Source organism: Dromaius novaehollandiae, chromosome 1, assembly GCF_036370855.1.
Source record: "Dromaius novaehollandiae isolate bDroNov1 chromosome 1, bDroNov1.hap1, whole genome shotgun sequence".
In the NCBI taxonomy this organism is placed as follows: domain Eukaryota; kingdom Metazoa; phylum Chordata; class Aves; order Casuariiformes; family Dromaiidae; genus Dromaius; species Dromaius novaehollandiae.
In genome coordinates, this window is record NC_088098.1 from 102,736,143 (window position 1) to 102,751,001 (window position 14,859).

General features: G+C 39.8%; 1 protein-coding gene across 3 annotated transcripts in view; it reads right to left on the reverse strand.

The window, feature by feature from the left end:
* The window catches only part of POU2F1 (POU class 2 homeobox 1), a 121,231-nt gene that overhangs the window by 78,000 nt on the left and 28,372 nt on the right, over positions 1-14,859 (reverse strand). The gene's annotated exons all lie outside the window — the stretch shown is intronic.

Here is a 14,859-nt window from a genome sequence, read left to right on the forward strand (position 1 = left end):
TAACCAGGAGGTGATCACCTTGGAGAGAAGGGAAGAAAAAACAGACTGCTATCTTAGGAGGAGAGTACAGCAAGCCAAGCAGAGAGCCAGGGAACAATCATAGTAAAATCCGTATCATCCAAAACAGTGCACTGAGGAGTAACTTTCAATCTCATGTAAAGAAACTGATCAAGAGCTAGCTGGGACTCCTGGTCTCCCAAGCTGGCAGAAAGATATCGAAGACCAGACCTCCAGTGGGACTCCTCTCAGCCTCATTCATGGGAGAAAGCTATGCAAAGAACTTACTATGTTTAGTTTTAAACATCTATAGCATCCCTTTAAATAGCAGAGTATGGGCAGCTATTTTTCTGTCAAGCAGCTTTTGTTGATGGAATAGTAGATACTACGTAGCAGAGGTACAACTTAAATGAGCCATCATCACTAAGTTTATTCTTCGATTTCCCTCAGTTTTATGTTCTTAATGAAAAGAAATATGAGGCATCAGTATTTGTATATTTTACTCTGAAATGTGTACCTCTCAGAAATTATTTAGCTGCAATAGTCAACAGCTGGACTCCCTAGTCTCAAAATCCCCACAAAGAGCGTTCCTCACAATTCCTCCTTCAAATTTTACTTCACTGTGCAAGTTGGAATCTAACAGCATCCCTTCAGCTTACAGCTAACCTGTCCTACCTGGACAACAAACAACAAACTAAGAAATTTTAGCAGTCAAAGTGTTTATCCTACCTAATGACAGAAACATATGCCATATTAAGAACATCTTTCTTTTCTGGTTAGTTCACCTTACTTGTTTTTAAGTTATGTATACTACTATGCAGGTTTTTACTAGAATATTTTAATGATATTATCATACTTTGAAATCATAGGTACATTCAATGCATCCTCCAGTTTAGCTTTAACTGTTAATACCACTGACCTCCCTAACACAGATTTTGCCTTCCAAATGTTTTGCCTCACTTATTAATCTTCACTGTACACCCCTACAGCAAATAATCATCCTTGCTATTTCATTGCCAGGTTTGTAGTGTCACTCTGGTCACGGTAGAACCTATCCTCTCTCCAGAGGGCCTCTCTTCTGGAAAGACATCTTGTGCATAACTAAATTTAAAAGTTTGCTTCTCTAAATAATCTTTCATCTAAACATCTATATTCAAATCAACATAGGATTACATAGTCATAAGAATTGCTGTGAAGAAATGATTCACCTAACCTAAAACTTGCCTGATGGATTAATACTAGGTACAAGGAACCTCACAGTGGACACCCATGGAATAACCTACTTATCAGAGAAGTTTCTTCCTAATCCCCTTTAGTTAGCACTTTATTTGTTCCCTGTTGTATAAGGGTTTTTCAGTTCTTTACAAAGGCTTTACAAAGGTCTCATTTAACCTAACATATTGTACTGTAAATGAATAATTCTTTTTTCCCCTGATCCTGTTAATCTTTTGGCCTCGGTAACATCTCACAGCAGTGAGATGCAAATGTTAATTATGCAGGAAGTATAAAATCTGTATTTTGATTTCCATCTGCCCAATACAAGTCCAGCACAAGAGGCAGATAACCAAATGCTTTCCTATCACCATGGGAACATGATTGCCGAGAAAATACCAAGAACAACATTTCATATTGACTCCCAGAAGCTCCATTTAAGTACCTTCTACCCATTAAAATCTGCTTTATCTGTTTAGATTCATATTTTTCCACAAACCCAATTATTTTTCAAAAAACCCCTCCTTCATAGCTTGATGTACATTGATTAGCACAATTGTGTAATTTTTACAGGTGTAGAAGTAGTTGAAATATTTCATTAATGTGACAGTGTAAACAATCTAAGTTGACAAAGTTGTAGTCCCACTTGCCTCCCCGCCTTTTACCAGCCACCCATTCCCATCCTCTCCCTTGGGGAGATACCAGCTCTCAACTGACCCTGCAGTTAGCCAGTTCAGAGAACTGGATAATGGTAAAAAGCCCTTCCGAGAAACAAATTCTGCCTGCTCAGCTCCATAACCTGGACTGCTATGGAGTCAGATGAGAGCAATGGAGCAGGTGTTACTGAGGTAGGGACTGAAGAGAATCAGTCTAGTTTAAACTGTTGCACAATCACAACCTCTGATTACAGACATTTAGATTTTATAACTAATCCTATCTAAGATTGTCTATCACTGAAATACTAAGTCCTCATCATCTTTCCTTCCCTCAGTCATAACCACATGGCTCTCCTCCTTCCCCTCACACTGGCCCTGGTGCTCAGCTAACCAGATGGAGAGATGATTCAACTCGCTAATTCAGAATATTAACCTGATAAAAGAAAAATAATTTTTTGTCAGCTTTTTAAGTTAAAAAGCATGGAAGTCAAACACTGAAAACAGACAAGGGCAGAGACAGAACCATGAAGGAATGGGAGAGGAAAGGGAATGTATGTGTCCTTTCAGTGGCATCATGCTTAGAAAAGTTCATGTTATGACTCCTATGTGAGAGTGAAGGGACAAGGTACACCAGTGCGAGGGCTTGCCATCGCTAAAGGAGCTCCCACTCCCCACTTGCATTTCCCACTCACAGGCTAGGCTGTGCTGGCTCTGTCAGTGGCCAGACCCTTCCAGAAGCTTATTTAATTTGCGAGAGTGGCAGAAGACTTCCCAAGGGGAGGGGAGGAAGGGCAGGACGTTGAAGCTGGAGGCAACAAGTAAGGGGGGCATGATCCCCCTTTTGAGCTTCACAGAGCTGTTAGGTTGGCTTAGCTACGCATGCAATCACAACCTAAGTATAGTCTCCTCTTTCTGAAACAGCTATACTGTTACTGGCTATACTGTTAAAGTGCCTAAAGAATGAGGTCATAATCAAATATACATACATGGGAAGTTACTTGATTCACTACCACATACATGGCTCAGAGCACCTGCTGTTGGTAGCCAGTTGCTACCTTCTTCTCTGCTACACCAGTAACAGAGCATTAGCAGAGAACATACATTATAAAGTCAGCTTTCCTCATAAGTAAAGCAATGGCCTGTGACCACCCAGAAGTCTCACACTTCAAAAGGCACTTGTGCTCGTGTTCTCAGCTTCCTACAAATACAAGACAATGTGCAAAATCCAATGCAACAAAATATGTCAAGAGAAAGCCATAGCAGATGTTGCCACAGTATCAAGACACACTTTGTCAACATTTAACTCCAGACAGTTGAAGCAATGCATGTCTCTTATCATTACTACTTATTCTGTTGACCAATAGCTGAAAATAAGCACATTAAAAAAAAAATTAGTTGATATACTATTCTGATTGCAGAAAGAAACAGGAGGCTGAGTTCTACCAACAATCTTTCCACCAACGGAGAACGAAAAGACATCCATAAGCTTTTTACTTTCTCTGGGATGATTCCACTACCTACCACGCCAACATAGAACAAGAAGATAGAGGTCACCAAATTATACACACATTAATGTCATGTTTACTAGGATCTGATAAGCATAATATTCTAATGGACAATGTTCACAGAATAAAGCAGGTACAGCACTGCCAAACTTCAGAAAGTTTTCCTCAAGCTCTCCATCTATTTACACACTACCTACTTTCTCAGAAAGAATACTTTCAAGAAAGAATAGGTGGTCAAATGCTATTTCCACATTTCAGTAAAGAGTTATCCAAAACTATTTTTTGCATTGAAACAAAGAAATATGAAAATGTTATTTAACACACCAGCAGTATACTTCAAATTAGCAAAGTTTCCTTCCCAAAGTACTGGTATCTTGCAGTTGATTTTTTTTTTTTAACCTAGAGTATACTAAAAGTTTGCTCCTTTTAATATATCAGAGTCCACCTACAAAAAAGCTGTTCTGCTGTCCCAATTTCCAGAAAAACTTAAAACGTGTATCACATTAGTGCAAAAATCCACGTGGCGGAGAAGACATCTTTTGGTACTTTTTTTTTTTTTTTTTTTTTTGGCAACTATACTTTCTGAAACAAATTCCTACCCCTATACTTGTATTTGTTTCCACCTCTGCACTACTTCCTCAATTGTACAGTATGATGGTTTGTACAGCTTCTCAGAACCAGGACTGAGGGGATCAGTCCAGGTTAAAAATGTACCGTTCACCATACAAAAAAAGTTGTCTATAGTAAGGGTGCATTACAATAAAGACGGTATATATTAAGGTTGAGATTCTCTGATCAATATTGACTTTCCTTACAATAAGGGTGTTCATAAAGGCCTCTTTCCTGCATTAATTTTCTGGTAATTCATAAGACTTAAATTTTTACTGAATTCCTTCCTTTTGTGGAAGCAGTAGTATAGTTTCTTCTATTTGACTATCCTTTATGGAAATGCACAAGAACCTAGGTTCTTTGAGATTTCCATGCCCTGAGAAACATGGCAAACTGGAGAATGAATGGACAAAATTCTAAGGAATGGGATTAACAGACAGCATGATCAAATCATTTTAACTTCCTTTTAAAACACAGGCTTAAACATCCCCCTGAGCAAAAAACCTTGTCAACCTTTGAGGTTTAATAAAGCTCATTTTACTACACTACCTAAATTAGTGCCTGCAAACAGGTTAACAAACAACTAAAATACATTCCCCAAAAAAGAAAACATGACCTTCTGTCAATCTTTCATTTTCTCTTTCCTTGCTATTTGGAAACTATTTAAAGGCATAATTATCTCCCTCTTAAATCTGTCTTTTCTCTCTCATCCCATAATATGTTGAACACTTATTTCACAGCATCTCACCCTCAACTTGAAGGACAGGCCAGAGTCTCTTAAAACTACCTTGTTAGCTTCACACAAATGCACAGTAAACCAAGGTCAAGCTACAAGGAAAAAGCTTCTAGAGCTCAAAGTAGGTACAGAGAATAGAAACGTTTGAAATAAGGCCTGAACCAGTACACTTTGAGAGCACATCTCAAAGAGCCAGTTGCAGACAAAGCAGAAAAGAAAGTGTTGCGGTCAGATTTAATCAAAATCCACTGGACACCATGGTCCACTCTGCAGCCCTGGTGACCCAAAGAGTAATTTCATTAGTTATGGGGAAATACCCGATTTCAAGCTTTAGCTTCCGTAAGGCATTCCACCCTACTTCTCCAACTTGCCCGTGAAGAGGAGGAAATTTTTGCCATCAGCTTTTTTCCAGGTTCCTCCTTGCCCTCAAGAAATTCTCTCAAATGGAACAAGAAAGTTCCCTTTCCCATGTGTTATTTGGAGGAAACACCTTTTTAAATGGCACATTCTGAAAAGCCAAAAAAATAAAAAAATCTTAAAGCAGCACTGGCACCCTGGAACTTCTAAGCACATCAGACAAGCTCAAAACACAGTTGAAGAAACATTTGAAACTTCAGCACATGCATCTCCAAAGTCTCAATTTCAGTATAGTTTGCATAAATAAATTTAGCAGGAGTGGAATAGGCAAAGCTTTCCCAGTAATGCTTTAAGTATTTGCTGCATGACAGTTCAGTTATATTCAGTTTTCCCCACCTGAAAAAATATTGCTGTTACCTATTCAGAGAAGGCAGATTACATCACACCGCATATTTTGCGCACCAGAAAACAGTTAGAAGTGTTTCCATTATTTTAACAGCACTTAACCTGTTTGTGTGTAGCATACTTTTACCTTATGTCATTAGCAGTGGTTTCCTGAGGGAAAAAATGAGCCTAAAAATTATTCTACTTTTTTTTTGTTTAATATCTAGAAAGGTTCTGAGTACCTGCAAGTCATACTAACTTCACTCTGCCACTGACTAGTAAAGCCGCTGACCAGCAGCAGAGGCACTGGAGTAGCTTACTGTAGGCAAAACAGTACAAACACTACATAACACAGATTTGTTTTATACTTGGAAGATTTTATCTGCAATTATATGATTTATTATTAAAAACTTAAAATTTACATGTGTGAAAGGCATAGATCGCTATTCCAGCCCAGAAAAGCCTTCCCTTCTTAAAAATGAAACAAAGTAAGTGAACAATTAAAGCTCGCCCCTTATTACTTCCAGAATACTTCAGTGGAAGACCACAAGAAAATTCAGCTAGCCCAGAATACAACCACGCATGAAGAGTTACTCTCACCAGACACCCACACTCTACAGTCATCACTTGATTCATTATTGCTCTCCCCTTGCCCTGCACAAACTGCAGCTTTGCACCAGAGACCTTTATGGTTTAAAGCCCCAGGAGATGCTGAAAAGGTGTCCTCAGTTTAGCAAAGTTTTCCAGAGAAATTACTCTCCGATTTGAGAGAACTGATTTCTCTTCACCTTTGGGAAACACTGCAAGTCCCATCTATTTGTCCAAAACTTTGTTTAGCAGGAACAGGATCCCTTCTAGGCTCTGTCAAGTTGATGATGATCTTGCAACACCTGGCTGTGCACATCCACGTTCTTCACATATTTTTATTTTGTACATCAAGTAATTTTAACTTTTAAACAATGCTGGTTTTCAGGCTTTTAAAATGGGAATTTTAATCCAAACCCTTCAAGGAATACCGAGTCAGTTATACAGAGTTAAAATATATTATTTCACGCAACAAAGGAACAGTTGAGTAGTATTAAACAAAAATACAGAGCCAGCAAGACAAGGTGAGGCCAAGCTTTAAAGACTTGCATGAAATGCTGTGTAGGCACTTGAAATACTTCTATTATTGACAAGAAGATCAGGAAGGACATTAACAAATACAAAATATATCCCAAGTGGCACAAAAAACATTTTTGTACATTTGAAAAATGAAATCTCATTATTCAGGAAAAAGTTAAAAAAAGCCACAGAGGAAGACAAAAAAATTCATTTAAGAGCAACCCTTCCATTTTGAACAGCCACAAACATTTCAGGCACCTACAGTACAACTGCTCACGCAATTAATTCAGCCCAGCAGTCAGAAACAGCAATAGTGAGACAGCCACAGTTCAGCAGCCTGCACTTTGCTGCAAGGAGATTTTTCCTGCAGACAGATGCCACCCGGAGGAACAAACCCAGAAAAACAGTCAGCCACCTGACCAGCGGCAACACAACGAAAGATGAGACCTGCAAGCCGCGCTCTCCTCCTGAGATTTCGAGCCCACGCTTTCAGAACGAACCCACAGAGCCAACAGCAGCAGTAATTTTCCAAAGGAAGAAAAAGCGACCCGCACCGCGGCTACAAGACAAGCAAAAGGAAAAGCAGAATGCCCTCTCGGAGAGGGTTACGTAAAGAAAGCATACGTGCTCCACCTAACAGCAAGCACAAATGCATGCACTACAGCTCCGTAGCCTCGGACAGCACAAGTGTTCAATGAGCACCGGTAAGCCAAAAGGCAGGGGTTTTACTCACTAACTGTAATTTTTTCAAGTGGGTTGTCAGTAGCGATTCTCAGCTTAGGAAACCTGTGTTCTCTCAGCAGAGAAAATTATGCCTTCTGGGAAAAAGAAGTGTTCGGGCCATGCCCATAAATCCCTTGGAGAGCTAAGCATTCAGACATAACAGCTGATAAGCAGCCACAAACATGACAGCTCCATTTCCCTTTTTACTTTTTTAGGCTGGGCGTTAATACACACCGGGAAACGTAGATCTACTTGGCGCAGTAATTAGGCCTGTTAATTAATCTCTCTAACTACAGATATCAAAGATCTCTGCAGGAATGCAAAGCAGAACTGCATACTGCGGCTCTGCAGCACTGCCTTCCTATTCGAGTACCGTGGCCAGAAACAGAGGCAGGGAACGGAGCGCTGAATTCCACGCGGCCATTCCGGACCACACAAATCATGTTTATGACACTCTAGACCTCACCAGGAATACTGAAAGGCTCAATACAGCCATTTTTATAACCTCACGACATACCTTCATTCAAATATATGAGTAAACCAGAAGAAATTCAAAGCGGGGGGGGAGGCAGAAGCGTTCCCTAACCGTAAATTGTAGCAAACAGATCAGTGTAGACAGCTTACTACTTCTCTCTAGATAACAGCTGCGGACTAAATTTTAACATGCTCCACATCTAAAAGCTTCAATTGAGAACAGATGTTCCTGATTTCTAACACTTTGTAAGTACCCGAAAATCAATACAATAGACTTTCCTGGTACACAGGGGAACTTCAGGCAGGTAGACACATAGGCAGGAGAAGTATCTAACTTACAGGACTTCAGAGCATGGCAGTCGTCCCACCTTCCCTGGGGAGACTGCTGCATCCAAAAAAGCAGAAAAGGGAACAGAATCTAACCAGAACACAGATTTCATGGCCTTCTTTACTAGCACTGTTGCTTTTAGCATGAAATTCTAATGGAAAGGTTAATATTCCTGATCTAGCAGGAAGGAGGGGGGGAGGGTACAATGCTCACTATATTAGCTTTGGACATAGGAAGCCTGGTTTGAAACCTCCCCATTTCTAACATGAATGAGTCAGGAGCAAATCTACAGGCAATAATTAGGCACCAATCTCACCTTAATGGTACCTTCAACAAAGCAATTCCACAACAAGAGAGAAGTACTATATCTAAATATCTTAGTGGACTTGCCCTTAGTGCCTCAGTTTATTAGCTGTAAAATAGACATTTGTAATCCTTCCTGCCTCACAGAATATTGTGAGGAAAGAACATAAGGCTCTCAAATACTGCAGTGACAGGGATCTAAACAGAGATACCTGGCTCGATTCCAATCCCAGAACTGAGATTAGCTGGAAATAGCTTTGAATGTAAGATAAGTCTTTAAAAATTTCTACATTCAGATGTGTAGCACCAAAAGAAAAAAAAAAAAAAAAAAAAGAGAGAGAGAGAGAGAGAGAGAAATTAAAAACTGGAAGGATAGTGATTCAGTAAGGAAACCAAATACATCTTAATGAGTAAAAAAACAATTGTTGAAAATTGATATGGAAAAAAAATCAAAAAAAGAATTCATCTTTGTTTTAAGATAGTGATGATACATTTCACTTTTAAAACAAAGTATGCAATTCTTCAGAATAATTCACTGTATTCAACACCAGTAATCTGAATTAGGAGGTCTGATGGTACATTGCTGTAATTTTAGAGACTCCTTAGATCTGAAAAACATGACTAAGTACTGTTGAGATCTGAAAGTCAAGTGACGGGAGACAAAAGAACTGACAAGTTTAAATTGGACTAATTTTAATAGTGATAGGCAAAAGCTCCAGAACTGGCTGTCACTGTGTCTAGCTCAAATAATAAAAATACGAACATGGAACAGAAAGGAAAGGAACACAATAATGAAACAGCTTGACCAAGGTCACACAGGAAAAAAAACAGCAGAGCTTGGAAAAGAACCCAGTAGTCCCATTAGCAGTCAAGGTGATGAACCTGGCTTAATATTCCTGATGCCTCTAGAAACACAAGCAAATGTAAGACATGCCAATTCCTTTGTTCTAAGCCAGAAGGATGGCATGTACAAGTCTCCAGTGCCACAAGGTATTGCATGCCAATCATCTGCGCTAAATAGCTGTGTGCTTACTGCTAATGTAAACTAATACAAATTAGCTTTACCCTCAATAAAAGAAGATTACGGTCACTAAGGTGTTGACTAAGGACATGGACAGTTATTACAGGTCACTCCGAGTAAGTGGCTACTGCAAGGTAAGTTGTTTACATGCCAAGTCCAAACCCAGTCAGGAAGTCCAGACTGCGATGGCAAAACTGACAGGCAGTCCCTTCCTAAACCTTCATCGCCTGAAAAATTCACACGCCACAGGGAACTCTTTACTGAATGCGGCTGAACGGGTGTCACTAAATCTATTTCTAATTAATTTAAAATTTTATTTTGCCCTTAGCAAGGAAAACGTCGAGTGTGAGTAGACACAACCTTCTCTTTACAAGCCTAATAAGAGATTGATTTAATGGCTTTGACACACAGTAGAATGGTAATAAACTTGGCAAGTTTTACCCAGTGTTCAAAACCCAATGTGCAACTTTTAAGAAAAGTTTCAGTTTTATGCTACTGCCAGGGAGGTGGGAAGACAACATACACGAAATACAAGAAACAAGTTGAATGTGAAAAGAATAATCTCCATATTATAACTTAAAGGAGGCTAGTGAAAATCCAGCCCATTAAAGTGGCAGCGAATTCAAAAAGCTTCCTACGGGTCACAAAGCACATGGAGTCTTGCTTATTGTCATCTGCAAATCAACAATGAAAAGCAAGAAATTATATTTGTTTTAACTCAACAATTTTTATATTTTGCGTGATGAAGATGAGAGCAGTTACACGGTTTCAAAGCTCTACTAAGAATCTAATAAGCAATATTAGCCCTTTGGGAACATGATGATGTAATGGACCCTTTATCCTGGTCTGACCCCGGGAGAGTCGCAATGACTAGCATCACCCACCTCGCAATTCAGAGCGCTGCTAGGTAAGACTTTCCCGAATGACTGAAAGTTCAAAATGAAGACAAATGTGAGAAGCTTCTGGCAGCATCAGCATGAGAGAAAAAAAAAAAAAAATCGTTTTTCACACTATAGGACAAAGATGTGGATAAAATTAATCTAAGTATCAATGATTTAATCTGGAGGGCTCAGTCACATATAGCAGCTTGGCACCAGTACTAAGGAGCATTCAGCATGCCACAGACATACGAGAAACCTGAGATCTTATAAACAGTGCCACTTTGCCATCATGCCATTTTCAAGAGCCATGTGCAAACTAAACAACCCTCAAAAACCAAAAAAACCCACACTCTTAAAAGAGTCTCTTCCTAGGGAGTCACAGCAGTTTAGGGCAAAAACTCAACATTGATGGATAGGGAGGCAATGATGACAACGATGACAAGACAGCCACCTGCCGATGGTCTCACCACAGGCTCAGGAACAGGGGCTTCCCTCCTCCATCCCTACATTTCCGTATCAATTTGAGAGACTGTTGTCATGAGGACAGCAAGATCATCTTGCTACTCTAACTGAATAGGATTCTTCTTTTCTTGCAGGATTAGGTTTCAGTCATATCAACTCACAGGCAAACGATAACAGAACTGGCAGAAGTACATAATTGACAGCAGAGAGAAGGATCCCTCCTGCAGCACAATCTTGGAGTACAGTGTTACACTTCTAAATCCATCTAATTTTTTAATCTGAAGATCTGCATTTCCACCAGTCCCATGCATCCCCCTCTCATAACAGCAGACATAGTTGTAGCTCAGCTGGTTTGAAGATTCAAGCCCCTACACATCACATTCTGTGCTTTTTGGAGCTATGACGTGGATTTCGACAGAAATCTCTTATCAATCTGTGCCAAGATGGTGGCGCAAAATCATTCTGAAGACACGACCACTTCATAAAAATATCCAGTTTAAAGACTGGCAATAGAAATCTTTCCCATATGGGGCTCTGCTACAAGACACTAGATACTGTGGTTGAAAGTTTGCACAGTTCACCTACAAATAAGGAACACTGTTTTGAGTAACCAAGCCTTTTGCTAATATCTATCACTTATTATTATTATTTGCTATCACTTATTTCAAGATGTCGTCAATGGAAATGAAGTCTCTACAATTGTGCGTCACTGGGCTTTATACAAAAATTTACAAAAAAACCCTTGAAATTTAGGCCACAAGCCTGCTTTGTGCAGACATGATTAAACATCTGCAGTGGTCCCTCCTAAAGTTCAGATGCTGAATGTAGAGAAGCTGAGCTCTGTCAAAACAGTTATGTTGGCTTTTAGTGTGTATATTATGTGTTCATAAAGAAAAAAAAAAAAGATGAGAGAGAATCAAACCTTAATAATGGAATTTAAAAACCCAGATTACCTACAAAATGCTACTGGGAAAACTATTTTTAGTTTAGTGCTAGAAAGAATACTCAGAAGACATCTAGCATTCAAGATTAATTATGCTGGTAAAATACATTAATATACAAGTTCCTTTTCATGCTTTACAAAGTATTATAATCACATTACTAAATCACATGATACAGCCCCACAGTTCTAAAAACAGCCCCACAGTTCTAAAACTCTTTTGGTCTTATTCTATCCAACCTGAAGGCTTTTAGGTTACTAGTTCACAGACTGTTGTCAATGGTGGTATGCAAATCACACCTGGTACGCAGTGACAATTCCCAGCAAAGCATCTCCGTGCTAGTGACTGGTAGTTAACACTGATCAACAGTTGCTGTAGCTAAATGTTGCACATGGCAGCAGCATCTTCTTTTCTATTGCTCTACTCCCAGCACCCACTGCAAACATCCTTGCACTACCAGGACCTGCAGTTCCTGTGTGAGACCAAGGGCAAAACACGCTTCCAGTGTCAGCCTAAGCCCAGCAAACACAACAGCCCAGGAGGCAGGTGGCGAGGCAGGGTTTGGCTCAGATTTGTGAAGCTGAGAAAGGTGACTGCAGGTACAGCTCCACCACGGAGTGAGAGGACAGAGGTTAAATGACAACGAGGGAGGCTAGATGAGAAACAGCACACCAGGAGGTGGGGGAAGACAGAACAAAGGTTCACCTTGTGTACTCGGGCAGCTTTAGCCACTATCATTAATCACAGCAGGCTCATCTACCACAAGCAACGCACCGCTACTACCTACATAGCATTCTGCCAGAGCACTTCAAGCTACAAATTCCATTTTAGACAGTCCGTTCTTGCATAAAATATGGATCAAAATAAGCCAATTACGTAGTGAAAGTTCATTAAATGCCAGCACTACCTCCCACACACACAGGAGAAAGCTAACTAGGCCAATTACAAGTGGATAGGGGAAGCGAGTTTAATTCCTCTGCAGGGAAGAGGTTTGTGTAAAACCTTACTCCCATGCAGAACGAAGAAAGCCACAAAACTTTACTGATTACTGCCAAGATAATTGATAATAAAATGTCCTATGTGACATGATCAATAGGAAAAAATAAAAGGTCAAACTTGCCACAAAAAGGCAGATATCAAAGTGGATTTTCCTTGTAAGCTACAAAATAGACTGGTATAGTCATCATTACTTCTTTAAGTAGCCTTACTGACATTTTCTCTGGAATTACCACAGCCATAACAGCATATGCTCATAAAAGGATCTACTCCATGAGGTAAGGTGGTAGCAGTGCCCTCCCCAACCCCAATCAAAATACTGAGAGATTTTGTTTTAATCGTTTACATGTTCAAGTGTATGTTATAAGCTAACAAAAATACCCTATATGCCAGTGAAACAGCAGAATTAGGAGATGAAAGCAAGCATGAATACCAAACCAAACAGAAATCCTTGAAAATTATCTATTTGAAAACAAGTAGAAGTTGGGAGAACAAATTCCAAGAAATGCTTGTCTGGAAATCGTAATGCATACAAGTCTGGCACAAATTGTGTTATCCCATGTCAATTATTTTTGCCTTCCAAAACTCTGGCACAAAAATAGCTTCCCTAAAGAAGTATTTTAAATTATTAGTGAATTTTGTCAATTAAGTACTAAAACGTTTAGCTGTAATTTTATGTTTTAGGCACAGGTTTCTTTACACTGGTTTAAGTTTTTGTATATACATGTATACATTTCAATGCTATTTCCAAGTGTCACTTCAGTAAGAAGGGCCTAACATTTCTTTTTTTTAAAAGGTGGCTACTACAAAGTTCACATTTGAAAGCTGTCTAGATTTGAAGGCAGCTCTAGCCGCTGATAATTTTCAGCGAAGCTCTGAAACAAATAGCTGTCTGAAGCATAAAGGAAAAACAGAAATGGAAGACGATTTCTATAGCTTTAAAATCTTGCAGCATGTATTTCCTCATAGGTCTAATTTAGTCCTGTTTGCTTGTTTCTTTTTAAAACAAACAGGAAGAAATTATCAAGTTCGCTGACATACACAAGTGTAGCAGGGATATAGAGACAATACATAAGAAAAGAAAACATCTGTATTTCCTTGCCATTCTCTTCCACGTGAAATAAATTCTTTAGCTGCAGTTTGTCTTCTTTTCTGGAAGTATTTACACAGTATCTAATGCTATCCACCACCATGACTACCCCTAGGGCTTTTATGAGGGTGGGAACAATCAGTATAAGAATTACTAGGGACATCAAAGACACAAAACATTTACTGAAGAGGGAAGAGAGAGTGTGAGGTAACGAGGGTCCTACTGTATTTACCTTATGTGCCATGCATGTGGACAGCAATAAAAACCATGTAGGGAGCAATTTTGGTCAGAGAAAGAACACGGCAGCCTAATGGGAGGCCTTTGTTCTTCAAAAGGGTCTCCTTTTCCCCTTTTGTGCTTCACTTAATTCATGGCATCTGAGCTGCTCTTGAACTTGACAGACAGAGGAGAAGGGGGGAGAGATGGAGAAAGGGGGAGACAGAGACACAAAGAAAGAAAAAAGAAAGAAGGACTTCAAAGAGTTTTCCTTTGAAAATTCAGTTGTGCTGTATGCATTGCTGAAGGTTTGGGATTCAAAAAAGGTCAGAAAACATTTCGGATAATTTCATGGCAGGAATAAATTGTCCAAGCCCCTTATTAAGACAGGTAGAAGGAAGGGAAAGAACAAAAATAAAAAAGATACAAAACTATTTGAACTAAGGAATACAAACACAATAGACTTTTTCCCCTGGGTGCTTTTTTTTTCTTCTTCTTCCCCCAGTTTAAATCTTATTCGCCAAGGACCCCAATACAGATAGCAAAACCATGTGGCGAGAACCTCTGCCTTCCAGCCGGCACCTGCCAGGCACCCACTGCCCACAGGCGCACACCGCCCTCCCGCCCTGCCCCAGCCCAACGCCATGCACACCAGGTCTGAAACCTCGCGGACTTCGGAAACGTTTCTCTGCGTTACTTACGGCACGAAGCAACACCCATTAGCTCCTCAAGAGGCAAAGTGGCTAAAACTTGGTTAGCAAAAGAAAAAAACATAACGCCGAAGGCGAAACGGGCGCCCAAGTTTGGTGCCGTCCGCTTTGAATTGGTGGAGCACGCTCCAATAGTTCACCACCGGCAGTTAAT